Source organism: Hippopotamus amphibius, chromosome 15, assembly GCF_030028045.1.
Source record: "Hippopotamus amphibius kiboko isolate mHipAmp2 chromosome 15, mHipAmp2.hap2, whole genome shotgun sequence".
Classification (NCBI taxonomy): Eukaryota; Metazoa; Chordata; class Mammalia; order Artiodactyla; family Hippopotamidae; genus Hippopotamus; species Hippopotamus amphibius.
In genome coordinates this window covers 32,761,622-32,777,452 of record NC_080200.1, presented here as the reverse complement: position 1 = coordinate 32,777,452, position 15,831 = coordinate 32,761,622, and positions in this window count along the sequence as shown.

Below are 15,831 nucleotides of genomic sequence, written 5' to 3'. Positions count from 1 at the left end.
ACTGCCTCCTGAGAGGAGATATGATAACTGTTTCACAGAACCGACCTGTTCTCAGAACTCAGAAACAGTTTCCATGAAATGGAGGCCTCTACTAACCTATTTTCTCCCTTTCCCTCCCTCCCCGCCTCCCTCCCTCCCTCCATCTCCCTCTCCCTCTCACACACACACACACACACACACACACACACACACACACACACACACACACAGTCACCAGGTCAGCTTTCAATATGTTCAGAGTAGGCCGCCCCAAAATGTGTCTCCTTGAATTCAAGTCGCTTAAGAACTGGACAGCACAAGACCGGACATTCTGGCCCTCCTTTCTGTCCTCCCACAGCAGAGCACGATCTCAAGTTAAGACGTTTGCTTCCACGCATGTCCGTGATTCTCAAATGGTTTAGTGGGGTTTCCTGGGTTAGGAAAAAGAGGGGACTCCTATTTGCCTGAGACAAGGAGAAGTTCTCACACAACCTTCACCCATCCCTCCCTCCCTCCCTCCCTCCCTCCCTCCCTCCCTCCCTCCCTCCCTCCCTGCAGTTTGGAGGGGGCAGCCTAAGGGTGGGGAAATTGGGGAAGGAAAAAAAAAAGCCGTTCGATAAAGGGGAGCTCGAGGCAAAGTCAAAGGCTCCCGATCTGACCGGAGAGCATTCTGCATTTGAATGAAGCGATTGAACAAGGCCCTGCGGAATGAAGCGTCCGGACTTCCCCTCCCCCTCTCCCGGCAACTATCAGCCCTGGCGACTTGGGAAGGAGCGAGCGGTGGAGAAGCGGGCGGGGGCGGGGGCGGGGGCGGGGGCGGGACCAACAGACAATAGCCGCTGCCTGCCTGCCTGCCTGCCGGGCTGAGGCCTGAGGGCTGCGGGCCACGCTGGTTTCTGCAACTCAATCCCTTCCAGGAAGCACCTGTGATGACTGCTTGGCAGGGAATGGTCAAAGCTGAACTCTCTTGGCCTATTTCTGAAAAAGGCCTGAGTCTCAGCTACGACAGATTTTCTGGATTTCTTGGCCCATGCGCAGACCCGCACCCTCCCATCCTGTCAGATCCTTTGTACCCACACCTCCCCTGGGAGAGTTCGTTGGCCTCGTCTGGAACATGAACAAGCAAAACCAAACATAGTGTGACATGATGTATTGGTCTTTATTGAAAAGAAACGTGCTCCTCTCGCACACCTGAGGGCAGGAAGCAAAGGCACGTTCTCAGCAGGACGGGGGACAGGGAACCCGAACCCAGGCCGGTCAGCAGTGGCCCCCTGCCCCCCACCGCCCCGCCCTCCCCATCCCCGTCTCTCCCAGGCCCACGTGGGGCCTCCCTTCCCTGCCTCTCTCTGTGCCCCTCGTCTCCAGCTCCCCCAGCCCAGCTTCCGCACCCCCCCCCCCCGGCCCCGGGAAGGGGAGGCATGTCTGTCCCAGCTCCAGTTCTGATATTTCACTTGTGAAACTTCCCTAGGCCCAGGTGCCAGCTTGCCGTCCTGCTGCTTCATGTCCGTCTCTATCAGCCATGCCCAAAGGGCACGGGAAATTATGGACAGCAAATAGCACACCTAGACGGTGTGTGCGTGGGGGGGGGGGGTGTCCCTTCTCCAGGAAGCAGTGAGGGAACAAAAGGAGGCCTGGGGGAAGGAGTCCTGGGTGCCTATCATCGCGCCCCCGCCCCCCCACCGCCCCGCAGAGCACCATTCATTTCCATCTCCGCATCTGAAGGACACATAGTCCTGGTTGAAGCAACTTGATGAGGATTCCCCTCCTAACGACGTGACAGAACCTATGAAGAACTGCACTCCTTGAATCCATAAATGCTAACGGGATCCAAGGAGTTTTCCATCAATGGCAGAAAAAGAAATGGTCCTGAACATAATAACTGCCAAGTATTCCTCTAGACGGAGGCATCATTCACTTTTTCTTAACTTTTTTTCTTTTCATGTTTTACAATAAACTGTATATATTTAGAGTGTACAATTTGGTACCCCAATCTTCCAATTCATTCCCCCCCAACCCTCCCCGCTTTCCCCACTTGGTGTCCATATGTTTGTGCTCTACATCTGTGTCTCTCTTTCTGCCTTGCACACCAGTTGATGTGTACCATTTTTCTGCAGTCCACATATATGTGTGAATATACAATATTTGTTTTTCTCTTTCTGACTCACTCTCATTCACTTGTTAACAACAGTAACGATGACGACGACCACGACGACGACGACAAGGACAAGGATAAGGACCGGAAAAACAACAACAGAGAGAGCACTGGGCGAGTTTTCCACTTCTTAAAGGAAGGAGGCTGTGTTCCCAGGCAGGTTGGCTCAGCTGCACAGTTCCCTCCGGTGACTATTCCTGGGGGCACCGTCGAGGTGATGCACGAAACACACAGGAGGAGGCCTTCTTGAATGTCCTGCCCAGGAAATGGGGACATGATTCCAGCAGTGGCGATGGCTGCCCTTCTCTTTAGGGTGACACACGGGCCTGATGGCACCGGGCAAACCCTCCCCTCCCTCCCTCCCTCCCTCCCTCCCTCCCTCCCACCTACCTTCCTTCCTTCCTTCCTTCCTTCCTTCCTTCCTTCCTTCCTTCCTTCCTTCCTTCTTGAGGCTCTTGGCCTCCCCACTGAAAGGAAGAGCCCAGGGCCCAGCAGCAAAGACCTTCTGCTGATCCTTGCCAGGGGGCTCTCATTTTACACACTTGAATAGGATCAGTAGACACCGTCATCTCATGAGAAGCAGAAAATATCATCTAAAAGCCTACTTTCCTGGTGTCTCAGCGTCCAGGGCTCCTCCTTCTCAGGGATCTTGTGCTCTGTAGGGATAATTCACATGCTGGGGGAGTAGGTTCCCAATAGCATCTTATGAAATGGATTACAGGATGTCTTCCTTTGAAAAAGATAAAGATTATTTGGGAAAGTTATTCATATGAAGCACATGGATGATATCCTCTCTGATCTATATATTAGAGTTGACCGTTGAACAACCAACATGGGGGATTAGGGGGGCCGACCCCACACACACCATTGAGAACCCATGCATAACTTCACAGTCCAAGCTCTGTATCGGGGCTTCCACCTCTGGGTACTCAGCAACCAGAGATCCTGCAGTGCCATAGTGCACAGCTATGGAAAACATCCCCTTATGAGTCACACACACACACACACACACACACACACACACACACACGCGCGCGCGCGCGCGCACGTGCTCGAGCGCAGACATCTCAACTTTGTTACCCAAACGTTAGTGGTGTTCGAATAATCTTAGAAGTGATGACTGCTGTCTGATGAAATCAATGGATCCATCAATCAATCTATGACACTACACTTTGTATTTCCTAGTCTCAAAATTATTTGGAATTTGGCTGCTTAGAAGTTTAGCTTGGTCCTTCAAGGACAGTGTCAGTTGGAGAGAAAATAACATTTCTTCAAATCATGGAAGTGAAATAGTCCTGGACGCTTATGTGAAACATTAACATAATTTTTCTTCTTTATTTTATAAGATAACTGGAATTAGGAAGAAAATCTCCTCGTGAAAAACCAGGTGCTACCTTTCCTTGACTGATGATCGAAGAGGAGAAAGCATTTTCTGGGCCCATGCAACTTGAGAGAAGTTCTAACTTTTCTGGAAAAGAAAGATTCCCACCCTCCCCTTGCTCGGCCATGCTAGAAACCTTCCCCTGCCCCAAACTCTGACGTGTCCCCTTGTTTGGCCTCACTGTGTGTCGTCCGTGGGCACGGGAACACACTTGCGTTCCGTAACAGGAGAGCCTATGGAGAAAAGATCTCTGCCCACTTTCATGGGATCTGCATTGCTGGCTAGGTAAACCTAAGACATCAAAAGAAGTGCCTTGGAACACATGCTCCTTCCACACTGGTCACCTCATAGGATTCCTAAATGACTCTGGTTCAGCACTCACTCGACTTGGCTGTGTTTCTGTGCTTCCTGACCTAAAGGATCTATCTGGATATGCCACCCGATAGAAGCTGAAATAAATTCACTTTGGACGTGTGTGAATGCCGTTCATACAGAGAGTGGGGACTGCAGGGAGCTCTTGTGGATAAAGAAAAATGGGGGAACACATGTAGGCGACAGCACATAAAGTATAGAAAGATACACGAAGGTTTCCTTCGTTCGCGGGTTGGGAAGGGGGAACGACAGAACATTCCCTGCTTCTACTCTACGCACGCACGCACGCAGGCAGGCAGGCAGGCAGGCAGGCAGGCAGGCAGGCACCGGAGTGGGGTGGGGTGGGGGGAGCTGGCTCCTTACCCCACCCACCAGGGACGCGTGCGCGTTTAAAGAGACCAGGAGGAACGTGGTGGCGGTGGCGATGAGGAAGGAGGACCACGTTCAAGGTGTGGATTTGCGGTGAGGGCTACGTGAGGTGACTAAGAACTCGGTGCAGTGAGCGGCCCATACAAGGACAGAAGCGATGGTCCCCTAATGCTTGCAGGGCCTGGCCAGGAGCATGAACGGGCGCCCGTGTCCCCAGGTTGGCATCATGACACTAGTTCATCCCTGTGAAACAGGATGTGTTTTCTGTGTTCTCCTGTCTTGACAAACACACGTCTTTACCTGTGTCTCCGTACAACGACGGTCTCTGCGTGACAGTCGGCAGAACATCCCCAGGGACAATTATCACAGAGACCTGAGGTTCTGCTTGGCTGGCAATGCTTGTGTGAATACTGCAGTGAGATACAGACAGACAGACAGACACACACACACACACACACACACACACACACACACCCCTACGTATAATTATGTGTATTTAATACGATATCTGTATTGATTTTCTGTCTCAGATGACGAATGATGCTGTCAGCCTCATGATTTTCACACAGGGTTTCTGTGTGTGTCCTACTGTCGGGACAACATAGCCGGTCTGTGTCATGGAAGCAGAGACACCGTGGGAGTCACAGGAATGAAGACCTCGTTCTAGGAACTGGACCTTCCAGAGGCCTGGGAGCAGCTGGGCAGGGCAGGGCTGGGCTGGGCTGCGGAGGAGGGGAGGGGAGGGAAGGCTGTGGCTCTCAGTCCTCTGAGTGCCCGGTGGCAGTGGCGGAGGTGGCAGTGCCGATGGAGCTGTCAGCGCCCACAGGGAAAGGTAGCCACCGATGTGCGGGGCCACAGGGGAGACATGGAGAGACTCGGGGGAAGGCACAGCTGTCCCTCGGTGGATCTGCGGCCAGGCAGCCAGGAGTGGCCTGGGCCACTGTCGTCCAGGGGGCACCAGCTGGGAACACTAGCCAGACGCAGGGCGGCGGGGGTGGGTGGGTGTGTGTGTGTGTGTGTGTGTGTGTATGTGTGGATGGACAGCCTTCCACCCTGCACCTCTGTGCCCACCTGTCACCGTGTGGGATGGCGACAGCCTGCAGAGAGCCTTGGCTGTGGCTTCACTTCCAATGCCTACATCCCATCCAGCGTTCTCTTCGCACCAGCCCTACCCTGGGGTCGCACGGGGAGGGGGAGACTCAGAAAGGCGGTTCCCAGGCTGCCCCCGCATGGAAGTCACATGAGCCTCCGGACATGGCCGTGCCACGTCAAACACGCGTCTGGAGGTAGGTCAGACTTTACATTGTGTTACGGTTTGTTTTCTTGGGAGAAGTTGTGTCTCTTAGGCCAGGAGCAACTGGAATTGTCGGTCAAAGTCCTCAGGCAGCCCTTTGACTTGGAGGCCGAGCACAAGTTTGACACGGTATGTTTCCGGTGACATGGAATTGCAGATGGCCCACGAAGCATGCTCTCGGCAATACTGCCAAGCCTGTGGTCTCACAGGGGACGGTCTCCTCGACCGAGATGTCACCATCTCGGGAGTCCGCACCTGGAGCGACACGGTGACCTCAGGACGGGCGCCCTGTCTGTGCGCCCCATCCGGATGCGCGTGGACGGGAATGGAGCAGCTCTGGGAACGGTGGACGATGCCAGCTCTTGTTCTTCTGCTCTGCTGCCTGCCGTGCACGGCTGTGGAGAGGGACGCGCCGCTGTGGAGAGGGATGAGCCGAGTCCAGTGTCTCTGAACCCACCCCAGGCAAAGAGGAGCAGGACAGTGGGTGTGGGCCCTCCCTCGTGTGTGGCCAGGATCCTGTGCGGGGGGAGAGTCCCTGGCCCTCCCGCTGAGAGGAAGGTGCGAGAGGTGGATCGGCGGCGGCGTCTTTCCTCGGGGCCCCAGAGCTTCTGCGGCTCCGATCTCCCCTCTTCACAGTTCTAGTTGGCGCCCGCCCCAGCACAAACCTACCTGAGAGCTTCCCTGGTATCCGGAAGCGATGGCTTTGTGTTTTGAGGACGCAAGGGGAGAAAGAGCTGAGCAAAGCTTTTCCCTGGAACCTGAGTGTCTATGGGTGTGTCTGGCCCATCACCAGCGAGCGTGCTGAGTGCCACTTCCTGAGGGCAGGTGCTCTTTAAGGAAAGTATGGCTTCGTATCTTTGTGACACGCAGGCCCTTCTAGAATGTGGAGCGAGTTTCTCAAGAATCCCAGCAGAATCCCAGGTGCTGTGGAGGCTAGGGCCTCAAAGGTCCGGCTCCATCCCCTCTCTCCATCCTGGCCTGGCCTGGCCTGGCTGGGCCCCTAAGGACCCTGCTGGCCTCTAGAGTGGCCCCTGCTTCTCGGTTGGTTTCCACGCTGCTGCTCACAGAGCCATCTTCTCCAAAGGCAGCCGACCGCCGTATTCCTTCCGTGGAGGCCTGGCACGGCTCTCCTCGGCTTGGATGATAGCATGAGAGGACTGACAAGCTGGGTCCTTCCTCCAGGGCTGACCTTTTACAAACTCCGCCTTGAAGAGGGGTAAAGTCAGCATGTCATTCTCACGTGTAAGATGGGACCCGAGGGGCCCGTTCCTAGCTCTACCACTTGGGAGAGTGGGGGACTCTTCCGTCAAGGAAACGGAGAGCTCATACTTGATGGTGCGGTTGTCAGAAGCCTTTTTCTAAGCCTCCCCTGGCCCCACCGTGTCAGAAAGACGTGTCCCTCCACCTGCCGGGGACTTGATGAAGGAGAGTCACTCTGGTAGAAGTACCCGAAGCTCGATGACTTCACTGCCGTCTCCCTTTCTCTGGCACGGGCCCGCCCCTGGAGGAGCCCTGTCTTCACCTGGCCGTGACGGCACCGCTCAGGGGAGCTGGAGACAGGACCCCAATGAGGGCAGGTGGATGGGAGCCTGTTCAAAATGACCTACACACCCAATCTGCCGTAGACATGGTCCACAGATCGTGGACGTGCCTGTGCCCCCGAAGACATCCGTGTGGCCCCGGGCATCCGGCAGCCATCTTCTCCATGTTCTCCTGACCTGTGCTCTCGCTCTTTTCTCCGGAGCACTCGCCTGATGATTCGTGGGGGCATGAAACCCCAGCTGGCAGGAGCCAAATGATCTTCCCAACACAAGGGAAAAGAAGAGGTGGGGTCCCGCATCCATCCAATGTTTCTGTGCCTAAGAATGAGTTTCTAAGAAATCTCATCCTCCTTTAGCTCCCTTAACACCCCCCCCACCCCGGCGCCCGCCAGCCCGGGCCATAGTATAGTTACTTTCCCAGATTTCCTCCCTCTCCTCAGCAGAACCGAAGAGATTGTAGGTGTTGCCACTTCTCTGAGTCTTTCTTTGCTTTCTTAGGAGGGCTGCCCCATGTCACGTAAAACTTGGAAGACATACATGCGTGAGCATCTCTCCTTGTGATTCTAACCCAGGGAAGAGCATTTAAAACTCGAAAGGAGGCAAACTAGGGTTCAGGCACCCAGAGCTGAGCTGGGTGGCCACTGGGAAGAGAGTTCCAGACCCCTTCCTGTTTGGGGGAGGGGGAAATCTCCCCCTCTGCCCCTCTTGAGTCCTCGTGGCTGGACTCATCCTAACATGGACTCAAGGCGGATAGAGGAAGCGGGAGCGGGAACACGTGTTCGTTTGTTGTTGTTGTTGTTGTTTTACCTTCTAGCCGTGAGAAGTGGCTGAGGCGGGCAGCTTTTCGACTGTGTAGACCAAGGGACAGTACATGTGTGAGACAGGGATCAGACCGAGAGACTTAGCTTTCGGGTGCGCCCTGAGGGAAGGAAGAATCTAAACAGAGTTTGGGCTTGGGGGGGGTCCCTGAAAGAAGTCACAGTGTCTGTCTCCCTAGGCTTCTCGGCCCCAATGAATTCCCTACTTTGGGATCGGAGCGTCCTCCTAACTCCAGGTGCAGATGCAGGGAGTGCGCCTTTCACCCGAGAGAGAGATGGATGTCTCGCTTTCAGGGAGACACAAAGAAGAGCCCGAGGGTCCCTCTTGTGTTGGCCGCCTGCTTGAGGTCACCGTCACGCCAAATGATCACTGTGCCACGGAGGTGCATTTTGGCGTGGCCTATCCTGGGCTCCACAGCCACCTCCCTGAGAACGGGTATGGTCAGAACCGTAGGAAGCTCAAGGGCGCCGCCAGCCGGTTTCAAAAACGTATCTGTCAGCACCTGCTGGCTGCAACCGCGAGGTTTGCAAGTGCCCTCCGCATAATTCTCCCCCTCCCCCGCAACGACGTCATCACTTCCAATCCTGGCGAACAATGTATGGAACCTTTGCTGGGGTTTTCGTTTGTTTCTCTTTTGTGGGGTTTCTCTCTCTCTCTCTCTCTCTCTCTCTCTGTCTCTCTGTCTCTGTCTCTGTCTCTGTCTCTGTCTCTGTCTCTGTCTCTCTCTGTCTCTCTCTCTCTGTCACACGCGCTCTGATGTTCGGGGCCTAATGGGAGAAATGAAATCAAGCGAGGGGTTTTGCCCTCAGGTTGCCTTGGTCTCGGGTTGACTTGTGTGCGCTGAGAAAGACGGCCTTTACTGAAGGCCCTGCGCAGACTTTTTGACACCCCCGATCCATGGAATCCTGAAGCTGTGGAACCTAGAAATCTTTCGGTCTCCTTTTGATTTGGAAATCTTCTCCTTGACAGAAAGAAGCCCATTTAAAAGAGAAAAAGAAAAAGTGGAACTGCATGAGCAGATCGGTTTTTAGATCTCAGCCGGGCGGCTGCCCGGTTCTCTGGGGAGAACTGTCTTCATCTTGCAAATCTGTACACACAGCCCACAGTGGCCTGGGATGGAGGCCAGTGGACTGGATTGGGCAGAACCTGAGACCAGAGGAAAGAGAAAAAAAATAAGAAAAATGGTGGTGGTGGTTGGGGGGAGGGGGAAGAGGTCTGCTTTGAAAAATAGGAACTGCTGGCAGGGCTCCCTCACCCCCACCCCCCCACCCCAAAGTAGGACTGTGTATCCAGGCGTAGAAATGATACTGCGCCAAGAAGGCAAGCGCTGTTGAGACTGCTGTTCCTATGATGTTACAAACCGAAAGCGATGCTTTCTGGTCGAGGCTCTCCATGACAATCTGCTAAGCAAATCACACGTTGGCTGTTTTGGACGTTCTCTGCAGTTTTCATTGGGAGTGAGGAAGAGCCGTTTGTACATGTTTTGATACAATGTTTTGAATGCTGTGGGACCATGGTATGTTTCCGCCGTGGATGAACAAGGTTGCCTTTTCCAGCTTCCGCTTGCATGGTCATTTCCTGGTCCTGACGACCCCCCCGCCCCAAGTGAGGGAGGCCTGTGTGTCTTTGTGTCCATTTAGAAGGGTTGGTGCTTGATGCCAGCATGATATCCAAATCTTGATTTTGGACTTACCAAACTACTGTTGGGAGTTTGTTTCTTGTCTTAATCTCCCTTAACTCTTGCAGTCACCTGAGTGTCCACTCTTGATTTCGCGTCTCTCTCTGCCTCTGTCTCTGTCTCTCTCGCTCTTTCCTTTTGTTGATTTCTTCAAGGCAAGCCATCTTTTTCCTCCTCCTCCTCCTCCTCCTCCTCCTCCTCCTCCTCCTCCTCCTCCTCCTCCTCCCCCCCCTCCTCCTCCTCCCCCACCACCCTCCTCTTCCTCTTGCTCCTTTCTCTGCCCCCCTCCCCCCTCCCTCCCTCCTCCCCCCGCCCTTTTAAAATGGAAGTCTAACAGACTGACAAGAGTATATTGGTTTTCAGGTGTATACCCTAGCGAGTGGCTATGTTTACACATGGCCCAGGGATCTCCGTGATAAGTCTCGTTGCTGTCTGTCACCATTCGATGTCATGACAGTAGGATGGACTCTATTCCGCCTGCTGTACATGACATCCTGCGAGTGAGTTGTTTATTTCATAACTAGAAGTGGGCACCGCTTCCTCTCCCTCACCTATTGCACTCGTCTCCCTCTTCCCCCCTCCCTCCCTCCTCTGGCCACCCCCCATTTGTTCCTTTTAGGTGTCGAGGAACCTGTTTGCGGTTCCTTCTTTGTGTTCATGTGTGTGTATTGCTGTGTACGTTCTTCACAGACATGATAGTCTCGCGACCTGAGGTATCTTGTGTAGCGCAATACCCTCTGGGTCTCTCCATGTTTCCGCGGATGGCAAGACCTCATTCCCTGGTAGGGTTGAGTCATAAACGCGCGCGCGCCTGTGTGTGACTAGGTAGAGACGTATGCACACAGAGAGCGCTATCGGTATGTCCCTAACTATGGCTACATAGGGATAGGTGTGGATACACATACACGTGTATGTATGTGTCACCCTCACCCCCTCGGTGGGCACGTAGTGGAGTTGCTGGGTCACGTGGTAGTTGTTGGTGCAGTGCTTTCAGGGACTTCTGTGCTGTTTTCCGTAGTGTCATCTGTTGTCGGGGAGCCATTCTGTCAGGCGCCAGGTGATATCTCTGAGTCCTCCAGCATGACATGGTGGTGGTCTCTCTCAGCGTGAAAAATAGGTGTCCCGTCAGGAGCCACTTTCCTCTGCCGTTTGGAACTTGCTGTCGCGATTCCAGATCCTGGGCCTGGCCGTGTATGCTTGTGCAGAGAAATGCCAGCGCTTTCTATCATACCCTCCATTTAAAAAAAAAATGGTTCTGTATTTGATGGGCTGCGTTGGGTCTTTTTTTGCTGTGCGCGGGCTTTCTTTCCGTTGCGGTGAGTGGGGGCTCCCCTTCGTTGTGGTGCGCAGGCTCCTCATTGCCAGTGGCTTCTCTTGGTGCGGAGCACGGGCTCCAGGCACGGGGGCTTCAGGAGTTGCGGCACATGGGCTCAGTCGTTGTGCCTCACGGGCTTCGTTGCTCCGCGGCATGTGGGACCTTCCTGGAGCAGGGATCGAACCCGTGTCCCCTGCAGTGGCGGGCGGATTCTTAAGCAGTGCGCCAGCTAGGCAGCCCCAGTTGTTTCTTGTATTTCAGGGAAAGGTTTCCTTTGGCTTTTGGTTTTGTCCCCGCCCCCACCCCCCAAGAAAGGTACTGTTGGTTGCTTTGTTGACAGTGGAAAACTGTGTTGCGGTTGCTGTTGGAGTGGTGGGGGTCGTCGTCCTTGTTGCTTTGTTTCCTTTGTGGGCGTTGTTTTCTGTTGGTTTTTTCTGGCTTTGTTTCCTTGTGGATGAAAATGCCTGGTCTTGGTCTGCTCTGTTCAGGCCTCCTGCCCACTTTCCCCATCGGGTTGCTTGTTCTGGGGGGGCTGCGTTGCATGAGGCCTTGCCCTGTTTTGGACAGGAACCTCTTATGGGACATGCTTGAGGTTTTCAGATGCGTGTGTGTGTGTACGTGTACACGTGTGTGTGTCTGTACGTGTACACGTGTGCATACACGTACATGTGTGTGTGCCTTTACGTACTCCTTGAAGGGCCACAGCAGTCCCAGAGCTTGACTTTGACTTTTTGGTAGTTTGGCTTGGTTTGATTTTGGTGGGACGACAGGTCACTGTGAACCTTTACTGTAAATCTCTCTCTCACGCGCGCGCGCGCGCGCACACACACACGCACGCACGCACGCACGCACGCACGCACGCACACTCACCACGTTGCATTGTGTAGATGTCCTGGAACGCGGTTTCTTTAGTGGATGGCTGTTGACTCGCTGCTCCCCGCCCCCCTGCCCCCGCCCGCCGGTGACTGTGGTCAGTCCATTTTGAAATCCACGTTCTGACCTCAAGGGCATGTTCCCCACCCACGCACCCATGTGTTCTCTTTGGACTTTGTCGCGGTCTGTGCGGAAATAGATGTTTGTTTCCATTTGTGTGGGGCCAGAGTGTATGTTTACTTTCGTTTCTAGCTTCCGGGCTCTGCGTATCAGCTTTCCAAAGCCCTTCCCCGTGCCAGAAGGGATGAGTTCCTGCGTCGTTCTCTGAGCGCTTGCCTGGTTTCGTTTCGCTGGTCCCCGCCTTCCCTCCCTCCCTCCCTCCCTCCCTCCCTCTCACCCTCCGGGGAGCTGGGGATCTCGCTTGTGGCACTGTGGGCGTCTCCGTGGAATTCCCCGCGCCCCCCCCCCCCCCATGGCCTGGAATCGCGTCCCCTTCCAGGCAGCCTCCCGGCGGCATCTTGCCAGCTACCCCCGCCCCCGTGTGCTGCCGGGGATCGGGACGCGCCGTGTCGTGTCGTGTCGTGTCGTGTCGGGCCGGGAGCTAGCTCCGAGGCGGACCCCTCGGGGCCGCGCGGGACGCCCGCCCCGCTCCGGGAGGAGCTCGGGCGTTTGGGCGGCCCGGCGCTCCGGCGTCCTCGGTGGCCGGCCGGCGACCGGGATCCGGCCCGGGGACGTTCGAGCCGGTTGTCGGGCGCCACCTGGCGGCCGCTTTTATATTGTCCCTTCCCTCCGGAGCTCCGGCGACCTTGTCGAGGGCTGTGACTCAGCCGCCGGGCCCGAAGCAGAGTTCCGGGAGGCGGGCGACGCTGGTGCTGGCAGCCCCGGTGGCGCCGAGGCGTAGGCGCCTCCTGCTGTCGCCTGAGATTGGGCCTGCAGATCTATGGGGCTGTGACTGCCGCCGCGCTCCCGAGCCGGGGCTGAGGGGCCGCCTGGCCGGGTCGACCAGCATGCGCCCGTGCCCCTCCGGCCGCGGGAACCCATGTCGGGTCGTGCCGCCGCGGTGGGAGAGGAGAGGGTCTGCCGCGCCCGGAGCGCCTGGGACTTGGTGGCCCGGCCTTCTCCTGGGCCGCCCTTGGGAGCGTTCGTTCCCCGACCCCCCCCACCTCCCTTTCCCGGTGCCCCCCGCGTCCCGCTCCGGAGGTGGGGACCGGCTCGGGCCGAGCGTTGAGGCCGGTGGAGGCCGCCACGGGCTCGGTGGTGGACGCGCGTGCGTCCCGGTCGTCAGATGCTTTCGGGCCGATGGTTTTCCGAGCCGGACTCCAGAGGTGAGGACCGGCCTGGGCCGCCAGCGGTGACCCGGAGAGGCTGGCCCGGGCCTGGGTGCGTTGCCCCGTGGGCTCCGGGCGTCTCCCTGGAGAAATGGGTTCAAGTCCCGATGGGTCCGGAGACGTGGACGGACCGGCCCCTGCTCGCGCAGGTGGCCGGCGAGGGTGCACCCGGCCTGTCAGCGTGCCCGCGTGGGTCCCGGTCGTCGGACGCGACTTTGTCTCCCCCCTCCGCTCTCCACCCCGAGTCCGGGCCGGGAGGTGGGGACTGGCGCGAGCCATACTGGGTGGCCCGGGGAGGGGCTCCCGGGCCCGGGCGTGGTCCCTCATGGGGCCCGCTCATCGGAGGCGGCTCGGAGGGGTGCTGTGTTTCTTTCTTGGAACCAAGTCCTGGCCCGGAGACTCGGATGGACCGGTGCCTGCCCGCGTGGGGGGACCGGGGAGGGCGTCCCCAGCCCGCTCCCTCTCCCCCGTGTCCCCGGCCCACTCTGCCACCCCTCCATCCCCGGGTCGACCAGGTGGCCCCGGGCGCTCCGGGGCAAGTGTGGATGGGGAAGTGTTGGGGGCAGGTGGCCGGACCGAGGTTCCGGGGGCCCCTGTGAACCTCGTGGGTGGGCCCCGCTGTCGGGCGCGATGATTTCTTCCGCCGGAAATGGGGCCTTTTTGCCACCAGATAGGTGCTGACACGGTGTTCTTCTGCGTCTGTCGCCGATAGACGCTGGGGCTCCGGACGCGGGCAGGACTCCGGGCTGGGGGCGGCTGTCTGACGCCCGGCTCGGTCCTTGCCGCTTGAGCTGCCCGCTTGGGCCTGCGCGCCGGCTCTTGCGTGCGCGTCCGGCTGCCCCGACCCGCGGTGCCGCCTCCGGCCTCTGGCTGAGCCCGAGGGCGGCGGGGCCAGGTGGCGTCGGGTGCTCGACCCTGTGCGCTGCCCCCGCTGCAGGCACCCGGTGGTGAGTGGCCGGCACGACCCCACCCCACAGGCTCTGTGCCCCGTGTCAGGCGTTCTCGTTCTGGGGTGGCTGGCTGCTCTTTGCCCGAGACGAAGGGGCGCCGGCGAGGCGGAAGCGGGCCTCCGTGTGACGGGTCTTCGCCGTGCCTCCCCTGCGGGCCTCCCCCGCCGTGGCTTTAGGCTGGGTGGGTCAACCGATTGATGTGGTGGTGCCACGCTCCGCTGGGCTGGGCCTAAGCCGTGCCAGACGAGGGACGGACGTTCCTGGGGGACGGGACCGCTCTTCTCGTTCTGTCCGCGGGCTCCTCGCCTCTCTTCCGCCCCGCCTGCCGGGGTGTGCGGAAGGCAGGGGTGCGGCCTCCGGCCCCGAACCCGCGGTCTCCCGCCCCCGCCTCCCAGCGTGGGCGGGGACCGGGGTCCTCGGACGCAGCAGACGCTCTCGCTGTGCCTCTTTGGCGTACGCCTCGCGAGCGGTCCTCCCCGCGGCGGGGAGGGCCGCCCCGCCGCCACGCTGCGCGCCCCCCGTCGGTGTGCGAGCGTGCCGCGCCTGGCCCTCCGTGGTGCTCCTGGAGCGCTCCAGGTCGTCCCTCAGGTGCCCGAGGCCGAGCGGTGGTGTTGTTCCCCTTTCCCAGCGTGTCCCTCGGGTCTCCGCCACCGTGGCGGGTGCCGTGAGCGGCTCTCTCTTGGGGGGGGTCGAGACGGTAAGGGAGGTGCGCCCGCCTGTTCCCCCCGGCGGTGGGGCCAGGGGCCGCCTCGTTGTGCTGGTCCTCAGCGGCGTGCCGTGGGGGCCTGAGCTTGGCCGAGCGCACGCCCCGTGTGGTCCCCACTACGTGGGGGGCTGCGCGCGGGCGTGGGAGCGATCGTGGGGGCCGGGGCCTGTGAGAGAGGGGGCTGTGTCACGCATCTTGGGCGTGCTCCCCCTCGAGGGCCCGAGGGGCGAGCCCGAGGGCAGCAAGCCTTACCGAGGTCGTGCCCCGGTCCTGGCCGCGAACGCTCCCGTGGGCCGTGTGCTTACCCATACCGCAGACCCCCTCCCCTCCAGGCGACTGGAGGAGGTGTAGGCGGCTCACGGAAGCGCCTCTGCGGGCCCGAAGGAGAGGCGCTGAGTGGGGGATGACGCGCCCTCAGTGAGAAAGCCTTCTCTAGCGATCCGAGAGGGAGCCTTGGGGTACCGAACCCCCCAGCTGCCGCCCCTCCCAAGTGTGCAGTGGCCACCGTGGCGACTGCCAGAGCACGTGGGTAGACCCCCCTCGCCTCCGCGGGAGGGGTGCGCCGGTCCCGCGGTGGGGCCGAGCGCCGCTCTTTGCCTACCGTGGCCCGCGCCTCCCCCCTCCGAGTCGGGGGAGGGTCCCGCCGGGCCGAGCCGAGCCGGTGTCCGAGGCGCGGGGTGGCGTGTGTGCGTGCGGGGTCGCCTCCGTTGGCGAGCCCGGAGGGGGGGACCCCCCGGTCCCGGCTCCCCAGTCCCGCAGCCACGGGGAGCCCTGCCGCGCCTGCCCTTGCCTCGAGCCGCAGCCGGCGGCGGTGTGTGGCCCTAGGTCGGGCCGCCTGGCTCGGGAGCGTTTCCCCAGGACGTGTGAGCCCTTGGGGTCGGCTGAGGTGGTGATGGATGTGTGGAGGCGACGCAGATGGATGCGCGAAGGGGTGGACGGGTTCCTCCGCTGCACGCGGGGGGAACCGTCGCATGCTAGGCCCCGGCGGCGGGGCCGGGTCGTGGGGAGGCCCTCGAGGGTGGCGGGCGCCGGCCGGCGTCCCAGGCGTTGGCGGGACCGCCCCCTGGTGTGGGG